The following is a 26,792-nucleotide window of genomic DNA, read 5'->3' on the forward strand; positions in this document are numbered from 1 at the left end:
TCAAATTATGAACTCCAGTTCTCTGTAAATACAGCTTTCAGGTCTAAATCATCACCACCTAAGGTATTCTGTGCATATCAATAAGGACTATTAGCATAAATTATAGAACTAATCAGTATTTTCTAGACATTTTACAACTTTCTCACTGAACCCGGGTTTAAAAATCAAGCTAAATAAAGTATTACAAGATTATTTTATACTTCTAAAATTGTGCAATAATCTCTTTCAATTGTTGATTTCTTCATTAACTTTTTTTATGTATTGGTTTTGGGTGCACAGTTTGATGGTTAGACAACCATATACTTAAATGGTGTTCCCCTCAATATTTCCAGTACTCCAATTAGCTACTGCAGTATTATTAACTGTATTTCCTACGCTTTACTTACTTCTCTGTGACTATTTTGTAATTATCATTTTGTGCCTTAGTCCCTCTGCCTCTTTTACCTAGTGCCCCAGCCTTTCTCTCCTCTGGCAACCACCAGTTCTCTGTATCTGTGAGTCTGTTTCAATTTTGTTTATTGGTTTATTTTGCCCTTTAGATTCCACATATAAGTAAAATCATATGGTACTTGTTTTTCTCTGAATAACTTATTTCGCTGCATAATACCCTCTAGGTTGATCCATGCTGTAGCAAATGGTAAGGCTTTCTTCTTTTGGATGGCCCAGTAGTATTCCATTGTGTATATGTACCATTGCTTTTCTATCAGCTCATCTACTGATGGACACCAGGGTTGCCTCCATATCTTACATAGTGTAAATAATGCTGCAAATGAACATAGGGGTGCATATATTCTTTTGAATTAGTGTTTGGAATTTCTTTGGATAAATCCTCAGAAATGGAATCACTGGGTCATAAGGCAGATTCATTTTTAATCTTTTAAAGAAACTCCATACTGCTTTCCACAGTGGCTCCACCAGTCTGCGTTCCCATGAACAGTGCGCTAGGGTTCCCTTTTCTCCACACCCTCGCCAACACGTGTCATTTGTGGATTTATTGCCGACACCCATTCTGACAGGTTTCAGGTGATATCTCATTGTGGTTTTAATTTTCATTTCTCTGACAATTAGTGATGGTGAGCAACTTTTCATATGTTTATTGGACTTCTGTGTTTCTCCTTTGGAGAAGTATCTGTTCAGATCCTCTGCCCATTTTTTAGTTGAATCGTTGTTGTTTCATTGTTTGCTTGTTTTTTATCAAACTAAATAGTTTTTGCACAGCAAAGGTAACCATCACAAATCAGAGACAGCCTCTAAATGGGAGAACATGTTTGCTAATGATGCATTTAATAAGAGGTTAATGTCCTCAGTTTTGTTTTAAATTCTATTAAAGCATCAGTGTTCATTAGAATGCACTTTGAGCAATAATGTTTAATTTCTGTTAAAACAGAATTAACTTTATTTATCCTAAATAATGGTGTTAGTTTATTAAACATTCCTCCAACACTTATATATACTTAAAATATCAAGCTAATTTCCTCTTAATAAAATGCAAATGGGGCTTCTCAGGACAACAGGGCAGAAAATGAGCAATTGAGCTTGAGTACTACTCTTCCATTGTTGGTGTTTTTTTGTCACCTCAAGGAAACCGTGCAAGGTGAGATTAGGGTTCTCAATATCTGTTTAGCATTAGATTTAGTGAAAAGGAACTGGTTGTAGGCTATTCTGCATTAGTCCATTATAAGCATCTTGCATTGACACTTTGAAAATATTATACCTTATTATATTATTATCATTAAATGTTAATATTTTTCTACAAATTGAACAATTTTAAGGTGGCAAAACAAGAATGATTTTAAGTTACCTTCTTTTTCCTTTTTCTTATTCCCTTTTTCTTTGATTTCATCTTAGAGATTGTTTGCTACAACATTATTTTAGGTATGAAAGACGTGATCCACTCATTACAGAGTGGCTTGTTATAAAAACCCATTGGAATTATTTTTGTCAGAATTTAGAACCAGGAAATATCACCTGGTATCTAATAATCTGGTCTATATTTTACACCATGGACACTGTAAACCTTTTATCTGATTATGCTTCTGTCTTGTTTATTGGAAAGTTCAAAGCTTAATTTGTAGCCCATTTTTAACAATTGTAGAGGATGCTATGGCATACATTTTTTTGTACTAAAATTAGCTTGATTTGTACCCATTATTGTTGTCATATATTGCTGTATCCCAATAACCTCATGTTTCGTATTATGTAGTATCCACATGTCTTTTACTTTGTGTATAAACTATGAATGAGGTTATAAAAAAAAAGTAAAAATAATCTTACTATGTTTTAAATTTATTTCTCATTTTGAATGACCCTTAGGTTTGTTGTTGTAACTAAATATCTATAATTTTGTAAACTGACTTAATATGCTCTGTTTTATACACACACAGACACACACATTAAACAGTGTGATACCCATTGATCTTAGAACATAGAACTTTTCTATTTTATAGACAATAACATAAAAGATTTTATTGGCTAATCTTCTTTCAAGGTGTTTCTAGTGTCTCTGAAACATTCTTAGCTAAAATATTGGGAGAGTTTTTTAAGGATCTACTTTAAAAAGTCATATTTCAAGACTATGCTCGTTGACAGCTGTGAAATAACAATATAATTGCATCATAACTGTGAAATATGACTTCTTCTTGCTTGTAGAAAGTGGATGTTCTGCCAATTCTGACGTGTATACAACAGCTTCAGGGCCTCCCTTATTTCCTGACTAAGTTCCGCTTTCTGCTTTGTCAGATTCATTGTCACCTTATCTAAAACTTGAGATAAAAAGGTTAAATATATAAAATGGAAGTAGATAATTTAAAAACTACAAGTATACTTTTATAATTGCATGTTGGGAGACACTATATATAGAAAAATATTGTATGTGAACTTACAATAAGCCATTTTGATAATGAACTTTTTTCTTTATTATTTAACAATTGTAGACAGCAGAAATTTCATAAGAATTAAAAAGCTTTCAGTTATCCCCAAATGACTCTTCTGATGTAGATATATAACTGTAGAAATTTAAATTATTAACTTATACATCATTTATAAGGAAGATATTTATGTAATTCATCCTTTTAGAGAAAAATGAAATTTAGTAGAAATGAAATCATGCAGTAATAAGTTTGGTTATGTTATCATGAAAGAAATGCAAATTAATTGACTCATATTTTTTGATTCTTTGATCATCACTTTTTATGGGAAATAACATTAGTTGCAATGCTACTTGCCATTAGACAAGACATTTTTAGAATTATAATACAACAAGAGATAAAGATTTTTGTAAGCAGAATTTGTTTTAAAGTTAAGCTTTTATTGCTGAGAAAATGCTTATTTTTTTGATATGGCACATCTACGCTTTTGATTCATTCTTTGTCTTCTTTAGAACATCAAAATAAGTCCTCACTCTTTACCTCAAACACTAAGGGACACGATAAATATGCAGCAGGCATCTGTGGAGCGTGAAGAGCAGAGAGGAGTGAGCAGTCACCTGGGAGAAATGATAGTTAAGTCAAGCACTTACTAATTATTAATTGTTAACTTAATGACAGTTAAGCAGATCCTTTCACACATTCAGCATGTGTGTGATTTAACCAGACTGAGGAAGATGGACGTATATGGGAGCATTCTAGTCCCTGAGAACAGCATAGCTAAAGAAACGCAGGTCTGGTGAGACTAGTGCATCCAGGTAACTGTAAGGGCTTCGGTGTTGCTAGGGGATACCGTGTGAGATGCCAGGTGGGGAAGATGGGGTTGTCTGGAGAAGGTGGCAGGGGTCCTAGGATGAGATGCTTATGAGATTAAAATATATCCCGGGGCCAAAGTCCCTAAAACTTAGAGATTCTCCAAGTGGCCAAAGACCTTAAAAAAAAAAAAAAAAAAAAAAGCATTTTTTTCCAATAACTTTTCATATAAATTCAAAATATTAAATTAATTTCTTAAAATATATTTAAGACCTACTGGCATGGCTCAGCGCTTGAGCATCAACCTATGGCCCAGGAGATGGAGGTTCGATTCCCGGTCAGGGCACTCAACCGTTGAGCCATGCCCAGCCGGGCACTATATACTTTTTAATGAGGCTAAATTTAATTCAGTGTGTCATATATAGTTTAAAGGGAATTTTTTAATGATGAGTGAAAACACAAGTTCAAACATTTAGCAGTATATTTAACATATTTATAGGGCCAAAGATCAGTTAAAAATAATAATAATAAATTGTGGTTTAAAAAATAATAGCTGCTAGAGAGGGTGACTACATAAAGCACAGAGTAGTGAAAACATATACTGTATGATATTATAATGATAAGTGCATGAAGCTATACATTTGTCCATACTCATAAAATATACAAGACCAAGAGTGAACCCTAATGTAAACCATGAACTTTGAGTGATTACAAGGTGTCAGTATAGGTTCATCATTGGTAAAAAATAAAAATTAAAAAATAATGCACCATTTAGGAAAGTGCTGGTGATAGTGTGATAACGTGGGAGACTATATATGTGTGGGGAAAGGGGTATGTGAGAAATCTCTGTACTTTTTCCTCAGTTTTGCTGTAAACAATTTTATCTTCTCTAAAAATAATAGCAACAACAAACATGGATAACATTTAAACATTTAGTAGACATGTAAATGTAAACATTTAGTAGAAGTAAATATAGGAGAATATTTATATTTTTATTTATTTTTAACTTTTTAAAATATTTTTATTGATTTTAGGAAAAAAAGGAAGAGAGAGGGAGAGAGGGAGGAAGATATCGATGTGAAAGAGAAACATCGATCAGTTGCCTCCCATACGTACCATGACCAGGGATCGAACCTGAAACCTGGGTATGTGCCCTGACTAGGAAATGCATGGAACAGCATTCAACCAACCAAGCCACACCGGCCAATGCTAGGAGAATATTTTTATAAATTAGTGGTGTAGAAGAGCTTCTGAACCAAGCATATCAAGATTCAGAAATCAAAAGAACAACATTTAGCTACATAAAAATTGCAAACTTCACTAGTGGCAGAAATCCATAATGATAAAATAAACTAAATTTAAAAAATCTAAATTGATTCAGCATCTTTTTGGTTGTAATGCATCATATGCTTACCAAAATACAGATGACGAATCTCATTACCCAGGAAAGGTGTTAAAAAATTCAGTGTTGCCCAGAGGTAGTGACTCAGTTGCTTGAGCATCGCCCTGTGCAAGGCAAGGTTGCTGGTTCAATTCCTGGTCAGGGCACATATCTGGGTAGTGGGTTCTATCCCCTGTGTGGGCCTGTATGGAAAGCAACTGATAGATGTTTCTCTCTCACATTAATGTTTCTCTCTCTCTTTCTGTCTGTCTCTCTCTCTCCCTCCCCCTTCTTCTCTCTAAGCATATCCTCAGATGAGGATTGAAAAAAATCAGTCTGTTTACTATTGAAACATGTTATGAATCATTTAAGTGTCAGAATGTAATGGATAGATTTTTAAATAAAGCAATATCCAAAATCTAATATATACACACCCTGTCATTTTATGTAGAGGAAATCGGTATAGAAACAATGTACCAGAGTGGTCTCCCTAGGCAGAGATTCAACGCCAAAAGATTTGCTTTATCTAATGTAATGTGATCTTTTTCTTTTCAACAATCCTGGTAGTTGTTTGCTTTCATCATGTAACACTGAATTCCAATGAAGACAATGGCTGTTGAAAATGCATGTTTTTGAGATGGGCATTCAGAGGTAACGCGCACAGCTGTGATTTCTGTGTGAGTTGACAGGCCCGGAGCTCTGGCACTCTCAGCCAGCAGGGCAAGCTGCTTATGATCTGCTCCTTGTAAAGGGAGCCACGCAAGCCAAAGGTGGTCCCAAAATCTGGGACTTCATCTAGACATCGCTAATTACAAAGGAGTAATAAAAGGCTATGGGGATGTATATATATTTTTTGTTTTGTTATTTTACAGGTTTACATGCCATATGGTATTTAAGATAATATGAAAACAAAATAATGATAAAGTAAAAAAAATGAAAATTTGTTTTCTCTTTGCCCATATTGCACTAACCCAGTAGTGCAGAAATACAGATTAGCAAGAGCATAATATTCAGAGTTCATATTTCACTGGCGTCTACATTTAGTATACAGTTGTGTATGCTTGCCACATATGCACCCTCTTTTGGCCCACGAGTGTGATCTCGGGATCTTATGTGGTCAACCGAAGTGAAAAATAACTTGATCCAGGTGGACAGTGAGTCTTCATGTTATGCAAGCACTTGCTGGGAATGGAACATTTCTGACTTGCACTCAAAAAGGACTTCCTGAAGTGGCCAGAACTTCCGGAAGCACTTATCACTGTCCATTCTTTTCTAGATGAATAGCCCTAAGGCAAGGTTTATATCACATTCAGAGTAACAGTCATTAGGATAGTGAGATGGTTCAGACAGAAATTGAAGGTCAGCTTTGGAAATGGACTTCTCATAAAAGCCTGGAGACTAGACATATTGCTGATTGATCACCAGAAGATTATCATTATTATCAACAATCTTATGCACAGAATACCCTATTTAGTAAATGCCAGAAATCATGTATGCATATCAAAATATTAAGTACTTATTAAATGGGTGAAAAATATTGACCAGGAATCAACCCGAACCTTTTGGTGTATGGGATGACACTCCAACCAACTGAGCCACCCAGCCAGGGTTTACCAAGCACCGTTAATCCAGAAGCATCTATCCTTATATAACAATAGAATGTCATATTGAAAATTCAGCTACATGGTCAGTTACAAGCAAACCTTGTGAGGATTGGCAAGTGTTTTTCAGGATATAAAATAATGTCCCTTAATCAAAATAAATGGACCTTAATCCATTTAGTAACTTTTCTTACCATCACTCTCAATAGTCCATAAATTTTTACTTCCTGCACTATGACTACATATTATCTAGTGGTCTTAGAAGAGAAATCTCAAGGGAGAAATACTTCTACTCCAGTCAGCTAGAATAAGAGTGGAAGGCAAGGAAGCTGAGAGGGGCAGTGATATATGTTCCCGAGGCCTTGTGACACTGGCAAACTTAAGGACTGAAATATTTTTCTTTGCTGAATGGAACAATTTTCCCATTTTATTCTATTTGAATACAGAATCTTAATGCATTTCTTCTCTTTTTTTACTATATAACATAGGGAAAGTTTAAGTTTTTATTTAGTTTTAAAGATTTTGAATATTGAGATGAAATTTGAGAACATTTGGGTTTTCCAGACTCACTGAAGATCCACTACATTATCTCTGACTAGAGTGGCTGGATGTGACTTCCAGTTACCTCCCTTGTGGAAGAAGAGTGCCTATGTGGTAAAGTTGGATGTGTCGGGCAGGCACATTTTTAATAGAGGGGACTAACGTGATATGTGTCTGTGTGCGCATCTATGAATGTGTGTGCACGTGAGAACAACATCCATGTGGGGAAATGTTAGATGATGTCGAATGAGTCGAACTTCTGATATACAGAAACTCCCCATTCCCTGAAAAGGACACCGATTTAAAGACCTAGGCCCCTTTTTGTATCTTACATCTCCAGCCCTAGCTCATTGATCCAAGGAAAGAACAAAGCTGGGCCATCAGACCCTCTCTCCTGAGAATATTAAACCATGAAAGAAGAGATCTAAAATTGGAAAGCATCAGAGTCGAGCTTTGGCAAAGGTAGTCCTGAAGAGAGAGTGTCCGGATGCCAGCTCCTGTAGTTCCCCAGCTGTCTTCATCTCCGGTCTTCCAGCTGGAATGTATTTTCTTAGCTGTTCCTGGGATTCTGTGACTAGTCAAGCTAACTTTCCAATAAAGTCCCTTTTTCATTCAGTTAGGTAGAGTTAGTGTCTGTTGTTTACAACTACAGCAGTCTTAATTAAATCAACTCATTACAACTGGTAAAATAATACCAAAGAAACAACCCTTTTGATTTAGAACTTGAAAGGGCTTTTCTGGAACTGAAAGCCTCATTTGCTGCCTACAAAAATAAGTAGGAGGTTTATAAGGGGGACTTGGGTTTAAAGGGTCAGAAGACATAAAAATAATTCCAGTAGAATTTGAATAATTTGTGGTGCTGAAAGGTGCCTTAGAGATTTTTAAAAACAAAATATTTACTGACATGATTTTCTCAGGTCCAACTTATGGTGTCTCCAAGCCAGGCGTCTATCCCTAGATGTAAAACAAGGGCATTTTGTAAGGATGACAGTGTGCTCTTGGATATGCTATCCAGTGCTTAGAAGCACATCTCAAAGGTTCAGACCATGTTCCTCGTGTGTATGCTCTATCACTTTAGGAAGCCAATTTTCATTCTTGAACAAGAGGCGCCACTTTATGATGAAAATGCTTCCTGGGAGGGATCACGATATTGACTGGTTAAGAGTGCATGCTTCAGAGATGGGCTGTTGGAGATAAACAGCCCAGGGCCCGACCTTACTAGTTTTGTGACCTGTACAGGCTACTTCATTTTTCTCTTATCTGCAAAATGTCTATAATAACAAAGAGGTTTGTGCAGAAATATCTTAGTGAATATATAAATTAAAAAACTATGAGCTTGGCATATACTGCTTCATAAATATTAGCTGTTAGTCTATCTTTACCCTATTTATATTACTTATGCCTAGGGTGACAACCCTAGTTTATTCTAATTGTCCTGTAAAAATTATTAAAAGCTTTCTTCTATCACTCTCAAAAGTGTGACTGTTTGGATGATAAATTATACACTGCCTCTGCTATCTCAATTTAAGTCCTCTTTGTACCATGAGTCTGTTCTTTCCCATTTGCCCTAATCAATACATGACATTATCTTCAAATTTTAAAATAATGGTAGTCATCATTCATTTTTCTCTCTTCTTCATCTCATACATCCAGTCAATAACTTAGCCTGTCAATTATTCCTTCTAAAAATTCTTTTTCTACCTATTTCTCTTCATTGTATCTCACCACTCCCATCCCCAGCCTGGGTCAGATAAGAATTTAACACCCAAATAACTAAAAAAGCTTCCAAATTGATTTCTCTGCTGACATTCTTTCACAACTCAGATAGGTTCTCTTCAAAATGGTCTTTTATAATGTAAATGAGATCATGCCATTGCCCTTTTTAAAACCATTAACTGGTCTCCATCAAACTGAAAACAAACTCTAAACTTTCTGCTATGATCTACCTGGTACAGCTCCTCCCTACTCGCTTAGCCTTAACCTGGGCCCCTTTCTACTCAATCATTGTGTTCTGGTCATGCCAATAGGCCTTCTGTTTTTCAAAACTGGCCAGTGTATGCACCCCCCACCAAGCACTTGTCGGAACTGTCTCTCTTTGTCGGATATGTTCCCCCTGCCTGTCTGTCCTTGTCTTCTTCATATCTTAGCTTCAATTTCACTGCCAGCAGGTAGCATTCCCTGACATCCTCTCTAGATTAAGTTCCACCCACCTCAACTGTGTTTTACTTTTATTTTCTTGGCACCTGTTTGCTGCTTTCATTGTACTTATCACAGGCAGGATCAATTTATTTTCTTTTGTTTTATTTTCAAATCCCCGGCACTACTATCAGCTCAGAGAGGAAAGAAAGAAAGCCTGTCTGCACTATTCACAGAGGCACAGGGAGCCAAGTCCATAGAATAGTGTCCAGTGTTTGATAAATATTTTGAATGAATACATATATTTAGTAGACACTCTATGAAATATATTTTCTTTCTTTATTTCTCGTCAAAATTACCTTCTGATATTTTTTCTATTTGTATAAGACTGTTTAACAATGTTCTATAATGGAAAGAACCACTTTCTATCTCTGTGAACTTAGAAAATAACTTTCCTTTGCCCCAATTTCCTTAGATTTAAGATGAGAAAATATCCACTCCATCAACTCTGCTTTGAGCTGAGGTATGTGACACTAATCTAACTTTAAAGCACTATAACAATGTAAGATCCCACTACTTGACAAAGAGCAACAATTGGCAATAATACTTACTTCTCACTTAGCATTATTAATTTGTTTTCTGGCTAACTCTAAATACAACATGCATAATGGTTGAAAATATTTCAGAATGTTGGTCTCATTTGGGTTGATTTATCATGTTTGTAAACAGGTATTTATTTCTGTAAATGTGCTGTTTCCATTTCTAGAAGTTAAATTATAATGTTCACAGGTAGCAAAATGAAAATCATAAATTGGCATCTTTAAGTACTCATAATGTGCCAGACACTATGTGAATAAATTTATCTATCTTACCTCTTTTAATTTAATCAAACAGCCTGGGAAATGTATCCTTTTATTATTAGTATGTTACAGGTGAGGAAATAGGTTACAGAATCTATAGGTTTTGCCTGTTTCCGAGGCTGATATATGCGAGAAATGGATTTCAAGAATAGGTACATGGCCCTGGCCGGTGTGGCTCAGTTGGCTGTACACCAAAAGGTGGCGGTTCAGTACCCAGTCGGGGCACATACTTACATACTTGGGTTGTGGGTTCGATCCTGGGTCAAGACCAGAATGGGAGGCAACCTATTGATGTCTCTCCCTCCCTCTCTCTCTCTCTAAGATCAATAAAATAAAAAGTGAAAAAAATTATTTAAAAAAAGACTAGGTACATGGATATATTTGGAGAGATAACACTTAATCTTTGCCAGCTTTAGTAGTATTTTTTATTTTTTTTTCTTTCTTTTGGAGAGAGTTAAACAAAATACATTTCTTTGAGGAGCTTGCACGATAATAATAGCAACATATATGTAATTAATTATAATGCAACCTGTTCAGTTTTTATCATAGAAAGGAAATTTTGGCAATTTTTTTGCCTGTAGAATTATAAAGAGGAATAGATTTTTTAAAAGACTTAACGACCAGATCTTCCTAGTGTTATAAAGAATCACAATTTATGGCTAATTCATAAAAAAACACTCTTTGTATTTATACTTTGTTTTTGAACACTGGAAGAAGTCTAATTATATATTTAATGTTGTATATGTATATACATATATGTATGAACACATAATACATATATAAGAAAATACATTAAATATTTTTTACTTTGCAAAGAAATGAATTCATTTTATAACCTTTTTAAAATTATATGTAAATTATACATTTTAATCACTATTGAAGTACATATAGAAGACATTTAAATACTGTACAAAGAAATAAGTAACTATTTTTAAAGAAAATAATTATCCACAATCATGTACAAATAGATAATTATCATAATTTACAGGATGATTGAAGTTACCTAAATTGTATGTCAAATAATTACATATAAAAATTTTCTTTAAAATACTAAGGCCTGTCCCTAACTGGTTTTGCTCAGTGGTTAGAGCATTGGCCTATGGACTGAAAGTCCCAGCTGTGATTCCGGCCAAGGGCATGGACCTCGGTTGCAGACTCAATTCCTAGCCCTGTTGGGGCACATGCAGAAGGCAACCAATCTATGTGTCTCTCTCACATCAGTGTTTCTCTCTCTCTCCTCTTTCCACTCTCTCTGAAAAGCAATGGAAAAATATATCCTCAGGTGAAGATTCAAATATTAAAGCTCGTTTGAACTCCTCTACCTTCCAAATCTTGGACATGTACCTCTTACTGACAAATCTCACTGGGAACCTGTAGGAGCTGGAGTAGGGAAAAATGTACAAGAGGCCTTAGAATGTATTGGTAGCAATGCTCCCTCCCAAGGAAATGCAAAATGATGTAATAGCATTTTCATCTAACTGAACAGTTTGAAAACCTTTTATATATATATATTATATCATCAAAATCACAACTATGTTGGGAGGTAAATATAATCTTCATTTCACAACTAATAATACTAAGTCTCACCAATGAGGTTAAATTGCATGTTCAAAATAACATTGTGAGTAGGCAAAAATGAAAATTCAAGTCCTCTAATGAAAGGATGTGGACTATGTTCTATTATAGTTCCTTCTATTGTGCTAATGAAATTTCCTATGTTCTGTTTTTACTAAAAGTGAGGCCTACAGTTGATTTGAGATTTTCTCTGATTAACTTTATTGGTAAAATAAATGTTAGACTTATACTACAAAGCTCTTTTTGCATTAAGATGCTTTCCCTGACATATGCTTCCTTCTCTATATAGCTGAATTTCTACTATATCTTTTCCTTACCACTATAAAAGATAAAAATAATTTTATTTTAAAAAATAAGCAAGTTTATATATCGAAAGACCCTGTGATTTAGTCCAGAAATAAGGTACTAGTAATTTGTTGACAACATTTTCTCTTTGCTATTTTTCACAATAAAGTGGTAACACCTAAAAAGATAAAATGGTAATATATTCATTTTCCATTTAAGAAAGTGCAGATAAGTAAATAATTTGGATTACCAAGAAAATTGAGAAAAGAGAATAACTAGATAGCATCCTCAGAGAAATAAAATGAAAAGATTGTATCAAAGAAGTGACACAAAATACTATGCCACAAAAATACTGCCACAAAACACTATTTGACCACAAAAATACTATTCAGGTGCCTTATCTAACCTCCAGGGGCTGAATGCATTCAACCAACTGTCATTTGATCTAACAAAGGTTGTAGTAGATGTAAGCTTCAAAATACTGAATATATTCTTTGTTATTAGAATATAACATATTTTAAATTATTTTGTTAAATTGTTAAATTTATAAAACAAGAGTTAAATATTAATAAAATGATTTCGGGGCATTAAGTCACCTCTCTGTCCCTATTTGAAATGATTATAGGCAGTTTTTAATAAAACAACCAAAACCTCTATGTAATATTATATACTCAGGAGAAAGGTATACAAGGCAGAAATGTGCAACATATTTTACTGATTGGTTATAAACTCTGATGAATTTCCAGGTGCTGAAAATAGGCTATCTTGATGCATTTCAGGAATAAATCCTTTGGATCTGATTAAAATGCAGATGAGCACCATAAACTATTGTAATTTGAAAGGACTGAACTCATGATGCAATCTGCCTCCATCTGCTTTCAGGTGTAAAGCAGGAGGGAGTTTTGCTGAAAGTACCACTGAATCCAATTTAGGTAAAAATTCAGGGCATTAAACATGCCAGTCTGATCTCCCCAGTTTTTTTGTGTGTCTGCATTTATGCCGTTTTTTTGTATGCCTGTGTAGCTTTAGGCCATCTGCATAATCATATTGCTGTTAATTATGATAAAGTATGTTTTTAAATTTTTTTTCTCACGAATATGGTGCCATATCCATATGGGGACAAAAAACAGCTGAAATTATTGGCAGGGTTTTGAAAGAGCTTTGGAATTAAATTGACTGCCATAGGCTCATTTCTTCAATAAGTTGTTTGCCTCTTCTAACATTTTTCAGGAAATGTGAGAGCAGTGAAATGAAGCCATATGTAGTGAGCAGGAACCAGTTACACAGCAGAGGCTCAGCTGAAAGTTATTGCTCCAGGGTTGGGAGCAGAAAGACAGGGGCTTTGGAAAGATGCACTTAGGTATCAAATCTAAGTCTCCAGCCTAATAATTGTGTGGTTCAGGGGAATTATTAAATTTCTCTGTGCTTCAGTTTCATCTTCGGTAAATGGTCATGATTAATATGCTTCCCTGGGGTTTATGAGAGGATTACGGCTAGAGAGCCCTAGTGGAGTTTCTGCATATTGCTGGTGTAAAATGCATGTAGTCTGTTTTTACTCTGTTTTTTATTTACACAGCTATACTGTATACCTTCATTAAAGAGAAAGAGAGAAGCCTATTCAGCAGTATTCTACAAAGTGTTCCCTGGGCTTATTCCAATGCATCTAGAAGGTCTCTACAATAATTTTCATACTTTGCATTTTTATTTGAATATAAATAATAAAATAAAGAACCATATTCTAAATTAGTGAATGACGGTCCTGGCCAGTGTGGCTGAGTTGGGCATCATCCTACGCACCAAAGGTTGCTGGTTCAACTCCTGGTCAGAGCACATGCCTGGGTTGCAGGCTTAGTCCCCAGTAGGGGGTGTGCAGGAAGCAGCTGATCTGCATTCTGCTCTCACATAGATGTTTCTCTTTCTCTCTCCCTCTCCCTCTCCCTTTCTCTCTCTCTAAAAACCAATAAATATTTTTAAATAAATATATAAATTATTGAATGACCATCTGATTTTAGAGCCTGGACTTCCATTTATGTTTGGAAACATGTTACTTCCAAGTAAGCATTATTTTAAAACATGCAAGCTATTTGCAAAATTACGGAGATGGTCTTCATGATGCCTTCTGGATAGGTGACAATGACATCACAATATGCTGTAGATTGAGTTAAGGTTTCTTAAATCAAAGAGGCTTGTGAGTATTGAGTCATCACATGATCCACTGAAGTCCAACAAGAAAGAGAGCTATAGCTACCTGGTGGGTGTGGTTCAGTGGTGGAGTGTCAACCCATGAACCTAGAGGTCACCAGTTGGATTCCTGGTCAGGGTACATGCCTGGGTTGTAGGGTCGTTCCCTAGTAGGGGGGGTGCAGAAGGCAGCCGATGGGTGTTTCTATTCTCTATCCCTCTCCCTACCTCTCCCTCTAAAATCAATAAAAACATATTTAAAAAAGAAAGAAAAGAAAGAAAAAAAAAGAAGCCGTAGCTATCAGTGCCATTTTGCCACTGCAAACAGCACTTTAGCTTCAGGCAAAATCAATTTTCATTTTGATTAATGTAAATTGTATACTAATATTATTGTTTAATATAATTTAAATTTAATCAATGATCATTTTGCATTTTACATTATATAGAAGCCATAATTATAAAAAAATGTTTTATGCATTATATGTATTGAAATAATTTCCAATGTTAACTCTAGAAGGATGGGAAAATTTTGGTTTAGAATTACTTTCCAGTCCTACAGATAAATTTAAACAATAATGAATTAATTTTGAAGAATTAAAAATGTCTCTTTGAAATGAAAAAGAATGCCCCATTTTACACTATATAGGAAGCTAAAAAACTATAGTAATAAAGTAAAATATAAGAAAAATATGTGTAGTATAAGCTACTAGCTACATGACATTACATTTTTTATTTGGTAAAGCAACTATAAGTGTCAACTGAAATTGAAAAATAAGAAAGAATAATAAAATAAACTATAAACAAAGTCAAATGACAAATGAAAGTCTGAAATAAAATATTTAAGTGAACTATACTTAATTGACATTTGGCATATCAAAAATTGTCACAAATTGAAAATACAAATGGTTCCACTTATTTGTAATACTTGACACCTAAGGTGTTAGTATTTTTAGTTTACACCAAAAATTGTATGTTAATGAAATGAAGAAAATAGCAACAAGAAAAATGAACAAGGAATATAATCAAGAAGTGCACAGAAGAGAAAATGCAAATAGCCTTCTAATATAATAGGTTCCAGTTCACTAGTCATCAAGGACAAGATGATTGAAGCAATGAGTTGTTGTTGTTTTTTAAATCAGGTTGACAGAAATCTGAAAGACTGATCATATTTAGTATAGCTGAGGATGTACACAACCATAGCCTTCACCAAGTGGAACTAGACATGACTCCAAACTTTGCAGAATTTGTGTAACAGCATTTTAAACATTAAATTACACACACCCATTGAACCAGTAATTTCATCTGGGACTTGATCCAAAATAGAAATTGAAATGTCACCACATAGAAATAATATGTTATAAAGATTTTTATTCTATTTTATTAGAAATGGAAAAAGTAAGAACAAAAATAATCTGAATATCTATCAATATGGAAATATTGACTAAATTATGATAAATTAATCTCTGGTGTCAATTTTTATATATTTATTTTGAGAAAAAAATGCATTGTTAATGAGAAAAGCAAAATATAGAATAATATTGTTCTTATAATAATATTATCTTTAAAAACTTGTATATACTTATATGGAAACTGTGATAAACATATTTTCCAAATTATTACTCTAAGGTAATAAATGTGATTTCAGTAGTAGATGATAAGAATTTTAATTTACTTAATACTTCTATATTGTTGACACAATGTGCAAGTATTGCTGAAAATAAATACATAGGTATATCAATTTAAGAACAAAAAAAAAAATTGCAAAAAACTCCCTTACCTGTTTTTATGAAAGTATGTAATTAATCTTCATAGAAAAGTCTCTAAGATTTTGAATGTTGAGTCAAGGAATACACAATTAAAATGTTTAATCATAATTCTTTAAAAATATTGTACCATTTTATTATGTATCTAATATTATTTGAGATTTTAAATTCTCCATAAGCACACTATTACAGTGTTGTCTTTTAAAAACATGTATTTTCCAATCTAACTGGTCATACTTTATACCTCTTTACTTTTTTAGTGTTTCACATGCTTGACATATAGATAACAATCCATGAATGGATATCTATTGTATTCAGTGAGTTTTAAATTATTTTATAAAATATTTTAGTTGTATATTTCTTTGTAATTTCCTATCTATGATGTGTACCAAGGTATCTACTGAGAAGCCCTGACTTGTATTTTTTAAATATCACAAAATTATACATATTAAACCTCTACTGCTATTTCATTTATAAGGTAAAGAGATTATATAAAATCTAGCTGCTATATAATTTTAAATGACTTCTGAATATTGATGATTGAATAGAATAGCACTAGAAAATTTTGCAACTTTAAAAAAAACCTATAATAATATATTTTAAAATGTTTTTCTATATTGGAGAGCAGTGAAAAATTGTATGCAAATCTAATTTTATTTTCATTGTCATTCTAGATATTTTGAATTACATATTCATGAAAGATTATTGAACTCAAGTACAGTATATATTTTCACAGAAAGGCTGCAGAAATAAGCTAGAAGTGCTTTCAGAATGAAATAAAGGAGTAAACTTTTTAGTACTGTTTAAGTACAGTATTAAACTTAGAAATGCAAAGCTTGGAAACTGATGTTGGTATTTATCAGCAGATGTGTTGACCCTGATAAACAGGGTTCAGCTATTTGATGACAGATATCACCACTACAATGAAGAGACAGAAAAAATAAAGAGCTCAGCTTGAAAGGAGTTTTGCCTTTAAATGGGTTACTGTTGCCAGTGGTTTTCTTTATTACTTTTGTTATTGAGGGAAAAGTCATTGAATATTTCATTCATTTTCTTTTCAGTAGATTTTTTGATAGCCATAGTGTCCCTTTATGGGAAACTCATTTCCTCAAAAAAACATTTAAAATTAAATCAAAGAGATTTGAAGTCCCCAGGGGTCTTTTACTTGGTTCTCTAGTTTCTTAGCATTTTCTGTAAAATATGTAGTCCTAAAGGCATAATGCTATTTAAAACATGAACTTTCTGAAAACTTCTTAGAGAGGAAATACTATGATTTGGTTTTCCAAAATTTTCTATAAAAGAGGTCATTGCATCTTTGAAATAGTTTGTGTAAGCCAGAGGCAATATAATGAAATTTTAATGTCTTTTTCTTTTTATATTCTTGCCCAGTTTGTTCCATTTTCTTATCTGTGTTTACATGCCAAGGGAAGTAGAGTGTTATTATTTATATAGTCTTTAACTGTAAAAAAGTTCTATGCTTGAAAGTCCTCATTTAATAGATTTGTTTGGTTAATGTAAAAGAGTTTAGTTCTTCTAGTACCAGGTAAGTCAGGAAACCATTTGCTCTCTATGTAAAGGCCCAGTGTCCTTGGGGCTTCATTTCTCCATTCGTAAGTTAAGTGAATCAGCTCTTTAGGTATCAGGAGGAAACTTGATCAGGCTGTATAGCTCAGATGGCTGCTCTAGTATATATTAAATATAGATATCAGCAGCTACCTTCTGGGATGAAACACTACAGAGAAGTTAATTCACTCTACTTTTTCTTGCTGTTCATTGTACCAATAACAAACCTGAAAACAAAATTAAAATACTCTAAATCCTACCATTCCATCAAATCAAATACAGTAACATTTCTGTTCTCGTCCAACTATTGTCTATTTGCATTCATGAATTTTACATTTTTGTAATCATAGTGTAGGAACAATTGGATTTCATTCAATCTTGAAGCAAACAAATTGTCCCTAAACAGCTTTGTTCTCCTGACTCTGGAGTCTTAACACAGGCCATAGTAAGTTCTCATTGACTCAGCTTTACCTAAGGCTAAAAGAGCTTACTGAAATAATAAATTATTAAAAAACTTCTCATTTCACATTCAGAGTTATAAAATTCCCAAAAATATAAACAGTTTCATGAAGACTCTACTGTTTCTATCAGCAAATGTAACACTTATCTCAAACATGAAAACCTCAAAATATTGTTTATGACCTCTGTATGTATATTTTAACCTTATAACATGATTAACAATAAGGCTTTCTGGGTATCTCTCAGATAAACAAAATCTAATACATATATATTGGTTTATGAGAAGACCTTAACTGATGTGTGTTATAAATTTGAGGACATAAGCAAAACTCCTTATTATAAATACTGTTGAGGAGAAAATAGAACCTTATGGGTTCTTTGGCTGGTCTAATAATTAAAATGACATAAGACAGATAAACAGGAGAGAAACATATTTAATTATGTACATACAGGAGCCCCATAAAACATATTTAATTATGTACATACAGGAACTCAATAAAAATATGAGACCCAAAGGCAGTTAGGCAATTAAGCATTATATGCCATCCCGAACTAAGGAATGGTATAGGAGCCTGGGGCTTCCAAGGAGAGGAGGGTAATTTAGAAAATGATAAGAAGAGCAGATGTTTGTGCTGCCATACAATTAGGTCATTAAGATGAGAAGTTATCTCTGATAATAGCTCTCTTTCTGGACCTGGCCTTCTATATAAATTTTTTTAGTGAGGTAAGGGAGAGGTAAAAGTTTTTCTTGAGTCTTTTGGGTCTTGATTGCCTTGAGCTTAAAATAATGCACATGCCAAAGTTGTACATTTGGGGGATCCCTCTCTGAACCCCTTCAATACCTATCCCAGAAAATTTATTAGGACACCGGGTATGTCTTTTCCTATGTTCAAAGTTGGAGGACAGCAACCTCAGCTTTATTTAACTACCAATTAAAGATTGTTACTGTGGATATATAATGCTAACCTTAGAAGGTGAACATGGTTTTGCCTAGCACAGCACAGCCACATTAATTATTTACAACTTGATTTAATTTATAGTCATGCATTTTCAGCATCAGAGAAACTGTTTAAGATTGGATATGAATATTAATGACTTTGTGTGGATTTTTCATGTAATTCAATAGGTAATAATATTTTTCCCAGAAATATTTACTTACAACAGATGTATTTGAAGTAAAGCCTCCTGAGGAGCAACTCTTTTGTGTGATAATTCCTCTAGATCCATGACTGAAGTGAACACATATTTCAACATTCATTATTGTACTACTTAAGCAGATCAGGGAAGACCAATTACAAAAATATTATTATATTAGCACTAAGTGGAGAAGCAGCTCTGTGGATCAGGAGGCTCTGTAGTACATCTTGGTATGTTAGTTGGCCTTCAGTTACAGGAAACAGAAAGCCGCCTAGGCAATCACTAGCAGAAAAAGATTTTATGTGAGCATTTAAATGCTTACCCATCATATAAAAGGCTTATAGGCCTAACACCCAGAACCATTTCATACAGAACTAGCTCGCCAGGGAGCTGCTCTCTCTGTGTGACTTCAAGAAAATACCACTGTGGCTGAGATCCAGGGATCAAGAAGCCAGCTTCCTCTGAAGAACCACACAGTTAGTGAGTAGTAGACACAGCCATCTCTTTCTGAAAATCTCTTCACTGTGCAGTAACAGCTAAAGCGGAGGAGAAACAGTCTCTCCTGAACTTTCTGCCTTCCAGATCTCACACTATGTATTTCATTGGCAAAATGTAATGCATACTCAGAAACTTGAGAAAGGGAGTCTTGGGAAATGTTTTCCGCTTTCCAGCCTCTAGAAACAATGCAAATCATGCTAAGTGCCAATCCGCGGTGTCCAGCGCACTTAGTATACTTTTAATTTCTTTTGTTATCTGAATTTATGTGTATCTAATAGGTAGGCAAATCATATGTTCTAGTTTGCTTGGGGCCCCTTTCACTCTTAATGAGTTTGGGTTTGGAGATACATTTCATATTCACTTTAATGTATGTGTATCTTAAAATACAAGATAAAGGGAGAAAGAGGGAAATGTCATTAACTGGTCCATGTCTTTTTATTCAACACAAAATAAGTCTATGAAAGAATTATTAACATTTTACCTTTGAGATATAGACTTGAATAACATACTAAGTAGCCGATACATGGTCCCATAGTAAATAAGAGATAGAACAGAGCTGAATTTAAATTTAAGCCTCTGACTTTCAAGGACATGATTTTTGATTAATTATGCAGCTCTTAACTATAATAAGTTCTGTGCTGATAACTTGTTTCTGTCAAATTTATTATGAACTTTAAGCATTTTATTTTTACACACTATTTATTCATCAATTTATTCTACAAGTATTATTAAGTACCGACCCTGAGCAAAACATTGATCTGTGCCCTAGAGGTATAGTGTTAGACCAAACAGAATTTAGGCTTACCCATATTAAGCCTAAAATCTAGAGAGAGGACATATAAAAGAAAAAAAAGAAAGAAAAAAAGACTGGGTCAAGTGATAAAAAGTGATGTAAAGGAAAATACAGCAGACAGGCCTGATAGGGAAAGGTGAGGGTGTGGGGTGCTATTTATACTTAAACAGTCACTGAGAAAATACAGTTTCATTAGATACTTAATAGGTCACATTATCATGAAGATATCTATGTAAGAGCCCTTAAGGCTCAAAAAAATGTAAACCATGTGACAAAGGTGAATTTGGTGAGTTCGGAGAAAGACATGGAGGCAAGTTTAGGTGCCATGCATGAATGAGGACATGAGTAGGAGGAGGGGAAGTAAGACAGAGTGTGTGTGTGTGTGTGTGTGTGTGTGTGTGTGTGGCTGAGGGAAGATAACATAACAGCCCTTGATATCCTAAGGTTTTGAAGTGAGATAGAAAACCAGCTTATCCACTTAGCACACTGCTATATTTCAGCCAAGTGTAGAAATAGTCATTTTATCACGTTGATAAGAGTATTATTTAAAGGTGAGCTTTAGGAAAAAACTGGATAATATTCTGCATGTTATCTAACTTGTTTAATCCCCAAATCCCTCCCCAATAAAAATAACATAATAAAAATGTGGCAAAGATTCAATGCAATTACAAATACACTTGCCTAGAACATACTAATTGCTCAATGAAGATAGTTTTTATTAAATTACACGTGAAACAATTTTTAATCAAGTAAGCAGCATATATTGTTAATTGCATTCACTTTGCTGTTTATGAACCAAATAAGAAAATTATTAAATCTTATGTGAGATTTAATCATGCATCCATATATGTACATCACCAGCCTTAAAAATTTTAACATGAATAATAAAGTAATTCACAGGTCCCAGACGTAATGGCTGAAGATATTACTGTAAAAATAATAGGAAGATTCAATTGCAAAATAAATTAGAAAGTCATTATTTAGGGTTAGAAAATATATTCTAGAGTTCAAATCAAACAATAATATATCTACAATGTCTGAATCTTTGTGTCAGGTGCTGGCAGCAATAAGTAAATGTGAATAAGTATATACTAACTGATAAGTACATATCAATCAATAAATGAAACTAATCAATCATAAGCGCTTGTTAATATGGTAGGTGATAAACTTGAAGTGCTCATTGGGCCCTTTGAAGCAACAGAAAACATCTTCCCTAGCTTCCTCTGGAACGAAAGGGTATGGATGAAGTTTTTCTGAGATGAATGCCACTTGCTGGCTAGCCAGGAGCATCATCTACTTATCTAACTACATACATCTCTGTCTCTCTATATATTGGCATCTTAATGTATAGATATCCACACCCTAATTATGGCTGGAAAGTGGGAGAAAGAAAAAAGGAATGGGGGAAAGGATATATGCTAATTACAAAATAATTGATTTTTTTTTTTAGGAAGTGGGAAAAGTAATTCTAAAGTAGAGTTTCCAGGAAAAGACAATTTAAGCTACCCTATGAGAGCCTGTATAAGGTCTAGTGTCAGAATAGTTTAAGATATTTTGTGAGAGAAGTTTCTTGGTTCCTCATAGTTACATTTCAGGAATTTGAAGATATCTGAGGGATTTGAGTAAGAAAGGAATGTGCAAGAAAAATGTATCTTGTGAAATGTGTTTAATTTTACAGAAACACGCAGTGAGTTCTGGATACTGAAGATGATAGCTAGACTTTTGGGAGAAAAATTTTTATTAAAGTCAAGCTATTAAACATTAAATAATAGCTCTGGCTGGTGTTGCTCGGTGGGGGTCGAGGGTTCCATTCCCAGTCAGGGGCGTATACCTCGGTTTGGGGTTCAATCCCTGGCCCCTGCCAGGGGGCAGTCAGGCTGCGGCCAACAGATGTTTCTCCTTCTCTCTGTGTGTCTCTCTCCTCCCCACTCCTCCCTCTCTTCCAAAGTCTCTAAAAATTAATGGAAAAAAATTTCCTCAAGTGAGGATTAAAAAACCCACACGAGAAATAATAAACTAAAAAAGCTAGCTTATATGTGCATATGAGGACCTTTTTTAAAGATTAATTTGAGAGAGAGAGATCTGTTTGTTGCGCTTCTCTGCGCATTCATGGGCTGGTTCTTGTATGTGCCCTGACCTGGCGGGGACTAACCTGCGACCCTGGCTCACGGGGACAACACCAACCGACTGAGCTACCCAACAGGACTGAGGAATCTTTTGTAAGAACACCACAATGAATACAGAGATCTGTTTGATCATATTTAGTGAACACATCCCAATTGTCCAGGAACTCTTTACAGAGTGTTCAAGATAGTTCACATCTTTCCTGTCTTCATGAAGCTCAGATCCTAGTGCTGATGGTGGTGATGGTGGTGGTGGTCGTGCTAGGGAAGCCTTAGGAGTATATATTAAAAATTGGCTTATATGTAAGCATCAAAATTAATTTAATATGCATGTTTTGAATGTGTTAAACTGAATAAAATTAAGAGATTACTACATGAAATGGACTCTAGTTCTTACTTTTTCATAACCCTGAACTGTACAATGATAGGTAAGTTATTAAATTCCCTGTGCCTCAGTTTTCTTACAGATAAGATAAAAGAAGCACACAATTTTCTGATAGTACCTTTAGTTCATTTTTTCTCTCATATTCTCTAACTGGTTTTTATATAAAAAAAATATGTGATATTATGACCACATGTAAAAAGTTCAATAATAAAAATTAGAATTTCTTTCATGCTTACCATATGCCAGGCTCAGTGATATTTTATTTATTCATTTCAAAAATCTCACAGGCTAGGTACTGATAAAGAAACATGCCTGGCTGTGTGGCTCAGCCATTGAACATCAACTTATGATCCAGGAGCTCTCGGTGCTATATGGGTGAGTTGTGAGAAAGGTCAGCAAATGTGATAGGAAAAATGGTATTCTTCAATGATATCCTTAAAAGATTTTGAGCAATGGAGTGACAAAGCAGGGTTATATATTAATTTTAAAAAGTAAAAGGGAATAAAACAGAATTTGAGGGATATATTGATTGTAGAAATTATAGGATTGCTTGAATGATTTAATACAAAAAGGAAAAGATAGGAAGGAGAGAAATGAAATAAAGGTTATTCCCAGAATTTGTAATATTTTTCTAGATAGAAATTGACTAAGGTGATTTGTATATTTCATTTTGCTCTAAGAATATATATATTCTTAGTGGTATATTTAGGAAACCAGAATATATATATATATATATATATATATATATATATATATATATATATATATATACCACTTTATATATATACTATTTTAAAATACATTCTTATCTTTAGCTTAATGTTATACTTTGTTAAAGTGTTGGAAGCTAATCTTTAATGTAAAAATATCCTTCAAATTAAGAAAGTCTTTTTATCTAGTTTGTGTGGGGAATGGAAAATTACCCATTCTTGGCCCATGCATATCAAAGCTGAAATAAGTAAAGGTAAGCTTTGGTTTAAATGGTATCATAAAATGCCACATATTATCACTATAAGTGTTGAAAGGAGCTCCATTTTATTAATAAAAGTTAAAAAAAATCTAGAGTTAAAATAAAACTTTGAGTTATTTTAAATTGGATTTATAACCATGCTTTTAAAAGGATCTTCTGAAAATTTAGGTAGAAATATAAGTATCTAATCTATATAGCATCTCTTTGACCTTAAACTTACATAAGAACATTTAACATTCTAGCAGCAATGTGGGGATTATCTTTGAGTTTCTTATTTAAGTAAGATTAAAATAGTATATAGTTACCTATTACTTGTGCTAATATAGAATTAAAGTTGATAATATAAACGATACATGTGTGCACACACATAAACCCATGCATCCACGTGTCCTTGGGTGTGCACACACACATACACCCACACCATACAGTGTTACTGTATTCATTAAGAATTTAGCACATATTCCTAATCTATTAAGGATTTCTTCAGAGACTAGATAAGCAACACTACTGTACCGGTTCCATTACTTTGAATTCCAATTTTGGCACCTATAAGTTTTTCTTTAATACATGTTTTGGTATATACATCTCTCTTCCTACTGACAAGACACCTGTGTGTCATCTACCCCTTTGATTTTACCTCTGTGCCTAGTAGATAGAATTATTTTTTTCCTCACCAAAACTGGTTTCCTAAACATACCACTTTAGTAAATAGTTAAAATGAAATAGTTCAAATTAAAATTAATTAATTTTAAAGTATATTGAAAAAAGTATAGCTAGCATTTCAAACTCATGAGTTAATAAATATTATTAAAATTAAGCTATGAAAGAGTGATTTAAGTTAAAGAAAAATATTAAGTAAGTCACATTGGAGTAATATATAAACATGGCTTAAACTTACGGATTATATATGGACAAAGTTTAATAAATCTTGAATTTTAATAAATATTATTAGAAAGAAAAATGTTTTGAGATAAAAAATATTTGAAGCTGTTTTCATCTTCCTGATAAAACATATCTATAAAGTGTGAAAATTTTATTTTGTAAATATTCACTTGAAAATAATTATGTTTTATTTTTTTGTTCAATAGAAATTCAGAAATCAAAACCATTATTTATTGATTTTGTCTGGAGAAATCCCTTCTGCTTTTGGGAAAATAATGTTTACACTAAGGCACTGTAACTATTGAATCTTTAACATAAAGTAACTTTCTGAGACATGAGGCATTTTAATATTTTGTTAGGATGTTTGTACATTATTCTAAGGAAAACCATGATTTGAAGAAACTTGCTTAAAAAGTTAATTGAAAAGCCTTTTTATATTTAATCTCTTAAGTTGCTGCTTCACCCTTTTCTCCTCCTCTGCCTCTGCTTTTATTTTTATTAGCTTTCCTCTAGCTTTATCTTTATCTGTCTCTAAAGTTGTTTTCTTTCGAGGGTAATACTTACTACAATGAAACTGATTACATAATTGGAAATATAAAGATCTTAGTAATGCAACTGGCAAATCTGTTCTTGAATAGTTGAACTTTATTATTTCCCTGTACTTATACACCGATTTATTCACCGGGAAACAGCTCGGTACTTCAGCAAATACCCCTCCAGTAAGAATAGCTAACAGTTAGTCCATGAAGTAACTTAAATAAATAGTGGATTTACTTAACATTCATTTCAGCTTGATAAGTTGAAAAAAATATACTTAAAGTTCATTAGAGAAAAAAAATGTTAGGTATTTATGGGTATTTATTTCAAAATTTTAGTATTATTTTTGGCATCTAGTAAAAAAAAAAAATCAGTAAAAATACATCTATGAATGCCATTGAAATACTGAAGGATTCTTTGCTACAAAGCTTGTAAACAATGACTCTCTTTCCAGTCTTTAGGGAGATGTATTTTGCTGCTGCTCTATTTGTAGCCCATGAATGTAAAAGATCAGGCAACAAGAAAAATTGATAATATACTTTCGTGAAAAGTATCTGTGAAATAAGTTCTGCAAGGTTTTTGAAAGAAAAACTATAAGTGATATAAATAATTGTTTGACTTAAAAAATTCTCAAATTCCATTCCTGTAATGGAATATATATTTCCACTGTATATTCCTTTCTTCCTTCATAAAGAAATACAATGCATTGCTTGTATTTTACCTCTACCTTTGACTAAATATTTTGTTTTAAGGCCTGGAAACTTAACAATGATCACCCAAGGCTCTTTAAGTGTATAGAACAGCATTAATATTTAAAAAACACATCCATATAATTGTGTTTGAGTATAATTGTCTTTTTCGATCTATCAAAAAAAATTATAAACTTGAAATATCATTTTTACATATTATTTCCATAGGTTTTGTGTATGTGTCAGCAGAAGTATATTTGTCAATAGTTTAAACATCCTATTTATATTTATTTATCAAATGTCACATTTATATTATGTTCTAACCAAATTGAAAATTATAATCTTTAAAATTAATATATTACTTATAAATTGAAAACAATATATTTTTATAAGCAGTACTCGAATAAAATAGAAGAAAAAAGAAACAGCCTCTCTGAAAAATTGGAATTAATGGTGACAAGTTTGTCTACTTGACAGTAATTTATGCTAGAGGGAAGGCCAGCATCCAATTCAATTACCACAGATAGCAATTAGATACTAAAGCCAGGAGAGAATGTGGTGGGAGTTAGCATTTTCCCTTTGGTCTCAATATCTCTACTTTTTGCTCTGGTCTAGTAGCTCAGTTGATTAGAGCACTGTCGGGATATGCCAAGGTTGGGCATTAAATCCATGGTAGGGCACATACAAGAATCAACCAATGAATGCATAAATAAGTGGAACAACAAATTTGTTTCTCTCTTTCCCTTCCTCTCTCTCT

The 26,792-nt window shown here is 33.4% G+C and overlaps 1 protein-coding gene across 7 annotated transcripts in view; it reads left to right on the forward strand.

The window, feature by feature from the left end:
- MGAT4C (MGAT4 family member C) overlaps positions 1–26,792 on the forward strand; it is a 668,022-nt gene that overhangs the window by 171,846 nt on the left and 469,384 nt on the right. Inside the window, exon 4 of one of the 7 annotated variants that reach the window (XM_087814513.1) lies at positions 9,811–9,858. The exons of the other annotated variants lie outside the window; for them this stretch is intronic. The gene's annotated coding sequence lies outside the window, so the exon portion shown is untranslated. The remainder of the gene's footprint in view (positions 1–9,810; positions 9,859–26,792) is intronic. 7 annotated transcript variants of the gene reach the window in all.

The sequence above is a fragment of the Miniopterus natalensis genome, chromosome 2, assembly GCF_054644295.1.
Source record: "Miniopterus natalensis isolate mMinNat1 chromosome 2, mMinNat1.hap1, whole genome shotgun sequence".
NCBI lineage: Eukaryota > Metazoa > Chordata > Mammalia > Chiroptera > Miniopteridae > Miniopterus > Miniopterus natalensis.